A 5741-nucleotide genomic window follows, 5' to 3' on the forward strand; every position below is an offset into this window, starting at 1 on the left:
CAGACGGCTGTGCCCGTGAGGGCGGCTGGGGAGACTTAATTACGCTCTCAGGTCATCATCATTGTGAAGGACAAAATAAACAGAAGAGTCGCCTCATTTCCAGTTAGAAAGGACTCAAGATGTCCTCAAATTCTTTCCTCCTCCTGTAAGATAGAAACGGCCCCTCCTCCCCGCGAGTGTTGACAAATGCCTGTGCTATGCCAGGCACCCCCAGATAACTGGGTATCAGTCCACTGATGAGCAGTAATGAAGATAACCCCCCTCTATGGAGCGCCAGTGTTAAAACACAGCTGACATGAGCAGGTAAGAGCCATTCAAATAAATAACTGGCCGTCACAGGTCCTCTCTGTGTGTTTGCCTACTGACCCTGTCTTCTGTAATCCCATGATGCCAGAATCACAGAAACAAGACAGAAATATGAGAGCAAATGCTGGGCACAGAGAGGGAGAGAGGGCGCAGAGAAAAAACTGCACACCAACTATGTGGCAAGGAGCCCTGCTGAGCTCACTCCTTTAGCTCTGCAATTGTTCCTCATACAAAAAGGTGTAAATTAAGACTAAAACAGCCCCAAATCCACTAACAGTGGGCAGGGACTAACCAGGGGCTTTCTCCCTTTCAGGTGCACTCAATGCTGTGGAACAGCCCCCTCACTCCTCATAGGGCAGCGTCTTCAGCAGACCCAAGGCTTGAAGGAGCCCAGCTTCCTTATGACAGCAGCCCAGAGGGCCAGGGCAGAGGGCAACCTCTACCTTCCCTTCTGCTCCTGGTTTGCACAGTGCTAATGGCAGAACAAAGCAGTGGTTTACCCACAGGCTACGGTTATAAAAAGGAGGCAACCTGGGCTAACACTTCCATATAAGCTCATTACTCTGTGACTTTATCTAATCAGTCCATGGCTTCTCTGCAGAAGCTCCCATTGCTGGCCAAGTGTGGAGAATAACCAAATAAAAATTTAATCAAAATTTTATTTTATTACATTTACTTATTTGTGTGTGCACACACATACAAATATGTAAGGCCATGTGCCACAAAGTATAAGTGGATACTAGAAGACAATTTGCAGGAGTCCCCTTCCCTCATGAGGGTCCAGGGATCTAACACAGGCTGTAAGGCTCGGTGGCAAGCACTTCACCCACGGAGCCATTGTGCTGGCCCACAAATCAAATCTAATGTGTATTCCAATCTATGCTTTTCTCTGCCCAGGATAGGGGTATCTAATTCATTGAGTACCGATCCATTCACTAACTCCCCCAAAGGAAGGATAGAGGTCAAAAAAAAAAAGAAAGGTATATCTCTGTTGTCAAAATAAAAAGACACTTATTCTGACCAAGGCATGATCTTTCTTATGTCAGCCATCTTGGAGAGGGAAGAGTGGCTCCTAGACCATAGCACACCCATTGGGTGTTCAACTCTTTCCATGTACTTTTTAGATCTTTGGGTCAACATGAAGCTTTCCTATGACATGTGAATAAGCCATCAAAAATTATTAGTTCCTAAGGTAGAAAATGAGGTTCATGGCATATGCGTAAGACATCTTTACACATAAATTGTCCAGAAAGCTAATGGCGGAGGGGCAGGAACCACAGAACCACAGTCAATATCCAATAGAAGGAAACTCTTTCTATCTGTGTGGTGCACACTGAGCGAGGCAGGCCCCGCCAAACTCTGCGTCTACCAGAGCAGTCTTTTTCATTATGGTGCCTGCAAGGAATGCCACACTTCTACCACACCAAGTAGGCACTCCTGTACCCAGCAAAGGAAAATGGAAAAGTTAAGTGGGAAGGGCTCATGAACAGAGCCTCTATTAATGGGTACAGTATTTCTGAATGCTCTACTAGCCCTATCTGAAATGCTGTGACCCTTTAATAACACAGTTACTCGTGTGGTGGGGACCCCAACCATGAAATTATTTTCACTGAGACTTCAGAACTATAATTTTGCTACTGTTATAAATCTGTTGTCTAACGGTCTTCGGTGACCCCTGTGAAGGGTCGTGACCCACAGGTTGAGAACCACTGCTCTGGGTGTTTTTAGGTGAGGAGAATGACAACAGTGACAGCCGGAGGACTAAGTCCCCCTTTGCAATGCTTGCCCTTGACTGCCAGGTCTGGCAGGATTCGGGATCAGGAAACACTGTGAGAACAAAGCTTTGGCAAGTCTGTGAGGCAGTTTCTATATTCGGTTAGTTAAGGAAGCCCTACCCTAAACGTGGGTGGCACCACTTCACAGGGCTACTCAGTCCCAGGCTGGCAAAAGAGGAGAGAAACAGCTGGCAGCAGCACAGTCATCTCTTTCTGCTTCCTGACGTGGATGTGATGTGACCAGGTGCTTCAGCCCCTGCCTTCGTGCCTCCCCTGCTATGACAGACTGCGGCTTTTGTCAAACACTTAGACAGAAAGAGTGAACACGCCGTCTTACCTATGTGCATTTCTAGTAGTTGAAATTTTTCTCAAATTGAAAGGTCAGGTGAATTTTTTCTCAAATCTTTCTCAACTCCATAATCCAATCAAAATTAAAGCATCATGCACACACCCCAAATGTGTGAAGTCCTGCTTTATCAGGGGCCAGCAAGTCGAATGACAGATGCCTGGCGCTCTCGGGTCCTTGGGGAAGTCTTTCTCTGAAAGAAATGCAGGCTGTGCCAGCCCTTCCATGGTTGCTCGCCACTGTGCCTGTCCGCTGTCCTCTCTAAGACTGTCTTCACACGACCGACCACACGAGGATTTAGTGCATGGATTTACTGGACGTATGAGTTTGCCTTTAAAGGCTTTCAGCTCCTCAACAGCAACACCAATTACTGCTACATTCAAGATGTCTTCTACCCACCCTGAGATGCTCGTGTGGTAACACAGCTTTATCTGCTTAGCTTCCCTCAGTTTTCTTACACCAACAGACGACACACATAATTAGCAGGTGCTTGTGTTTTGGAGACACACAGCAGGCACACTGCCCAGCGACACTCACACTGCCAGACAGGAGCACCTCCATCAAGGCAGTCTCTGGCACTGACTTGTAGATGGCAGGCAAAGGAAAAGAATCCAGTATATTCAGAAATTCCTGGGCTGCAGACTGACCCTCAGGTTCCTCACATGTGGTCTGAGGTGAAAACTACAGACAACTAAATCACAGTGTACAATGTCACAGACACTCCTACCAGCTCTGCCGCACCAAAAGCACCAAGGCGGCAGGGCTTTCCCCAGCTACCATTATTTCTTGTCTTTCATAGTGCAGTGAGTTTATCACTGTCCCCTCTCTTGTGTCACAGCTTTGTTGAATATGATTTACACAGCAGAAAGTCCATCTTTTGAAAGCATCTGATTTAGTAGATTTTAGCAGTCTCTAGCTTGGACACCATCATCACTATGTACTTTCTGAACAGTTTCATCACCCACACACACTACCCTAACTGGTCAGCAGTCAGTCACTCCCCATCACTCCCTCCCCAGCCCTATGCAGCTTTGCACCTAGCTTCTCCTCAATTACCTACCATGCTCTAGTCATCTATCCATTCTTAGCTGACAGGCATGTGGGTTGATCCCACACTGACCACTGCTGATCAGGTGTTAAGAACCTATGTGTGTGTGTTTGTACAGTCATGTATTTTCCAGTCTCTTTGCCTACACACCTAATGATGTGGCTGCTGGGACACATGGTAACACTGCTTCACCATTTGAGACTGTCGTTCAGAGTGGATCGGACAACCTGACACCACCACATACAGTGGATAAGTGTTCCTTGTTTCCCTGGGGTTAGTAATACTTGAGAAGATACTGACATTAGATCAGGCGGTAGGGCATTTTCCTAATTATTGATCACATGGGAGGGCCTAGCCCATCGTGAGTGGTGCCACCCCTGAGTTGGTGGCCCTGGGTCTTTAAGAAAGCAGGCTGAGCAAGCCATGGGGAGCAAGCTAGTCAGAAGCACCCTCCATGGCCTTTGCTTCATCTCCTGCCTCCAGGATCCTGCTCTCTTTGAGTTCCTGTTTTGACTTCCCTTTAATGATGAACAGTAACGTCGAAGCATAAATCAAAAAAAAACCCATTTACTCCCCAACTTGTTTTTGGTCATGGTGTTTCATTGCAGCAACAGAAACCCTGACTAAGACTCTCTCTTCCCACAACTTCATGACAACTCTGTTTCTTGCTCCTCAGATCTCTTGCTGATGACAAGTTTCCCCAGACATTTTTCTCTGGGTTCCTTTGAAGTGTGGAATTCATCCAGCCCTGGAAGATGAACATACATTCTATTGCCTTTTAAATTCAATTTTTTTCATACTAACAACAACTTTCTCGGCCACTTCGCCGTAGCATTCTGTTACAGACACAATCTACTGCCGAAGGTTAATAAACTCTCAGCCCACCTGAAACAGCTTCCAGCTAGGACAGAGCTCCTGCCTTGCTGCTTTCAATTCGTGGCCTTGAAAAAAAGTCAGCCTCACACAGGTGGTCACAGGCCTCACAACTGTGGCCTCCTCTTCCTTTCCAACCCCACATCACAATTATTCCATTGTTTCTATATACTTCCAGAATCTTCCAGCATTTTCTAGCAGAACTGTCAGCTGGGAAGGACTGTCAGTGTGCTTCAACCATGAATTTACAGCTCTGCTTCTATCCTTTCTATGTTAATTTTAATAGAAGTCTCTCAAAATCAGAACTATCCTAAGGTAGAAAATTTCTCCTTTGTTCTCTTCTAGGATTCCCTAGAAATACTGTGCATTTAATAGAACGACAGCAACACTACTAGCAAGAAAAGGCCCACTTTTAAGCACAGCTTCTCCTCCATTAGAGTGTCCAGTCTTAAATAGTATCCACTAATGGCCTTTAGCATAAAGGGGGGTGTTATTTTTGCTGTCATAATGGTGCGAACCATACTGTGTTCAATGGAATGAAACACTTTCTCAAAATAAATGAGCGGGGAGCAGAAGAGAAGGCTGAGATTCTTTGTTCCTCTATATTAACCGACTGGTGACATGAACGTCATTCATTACCACACCCCGTCAGGAGCCTGGTCTGTACCCTTTCTTCCTCCAGTGAGTCTTATGTGCAGAGATTGAGAACAGCAGAAAAACTGGCCAACAATCTGGCAACTCAAAGAATGGCAAATTGCCTCACACGAAAGTAAGGGTGGAAAAAAGATGAAATTATAGTGTTTGCTGTATGCCTTGCACGGTGAAGAAATGGCTCTGTTTTTCACATCAAAGAAAGATAAATCTTCATTGATTCTTGCCTGGGCTTCAACAATTTTCCTAAGTAGGTGCCAATTTTTTTCCTTCTACAAAAGAAAAGAAAAAAAACCTCAAAAACCAACCCCCCAAAATATTAATAATGGAAAATTACTGTTTCTGAATATTTTAAGGTATAGATACCAAGGAAAAATTTAAAGGGGGTATGGAATAGGACCCAAATAAGCTAACAGTGGCCACCATCTCTGAGTAAACTGTAAATATGTTCTTTTCCAAGTCTTCTGAAGCTTTCTCCCTATTTTCACAATGTTTGTAAGATGTTCTTACAGTTAAGAACAACCAACAAAGGAGGCAAAATGAAAAAAATAAAGATGCTTAATTAGTGAGAAATGGTGAAGTATAAGGATCGGCTGAGCCTTGAACAAAAACTCAAAATATAAACACACCCCTGGATTTTAAGCACCCCAAATTCCCAGGCACCCAAACTTCTATCTCCAAACCTCTCCCTCTTATCCAGGCATAGAACTAAAATTTTATCCTTTAAAAGTTTTGTCTTGCC

The 5741-nt window shown here is 44.9% G+C and overlaps 1 protein-coding gene across 3 annotated transcripts in view; it reads right to left on the reverse strand.

The window, feature by feature from the left end:
- Window positions 1-5741, reverse strand: part of Fndc3b (fibronectin type III domain containing 3B) — a 291701-nt gene that overhangs the window by 123518 nt on the left and 162442 nt on the right. The window lies entirely within an intron of this gene.

Source organism: Microtus ochrogaster, chromosome 1 (genome assembly GCF_000317375.1).
Source record: "Microtus ochrogaster isolate Prairie Vole_2 chromosome 1, MicOch1.0, whole genome shotgun sequence".
Classification (NCBI taxonomy): Eukaryota; Metazoa; Chordata; class Mammalia; order Rodentia; family Cricetidae; genus Microtus; species Microtus ochrogaster.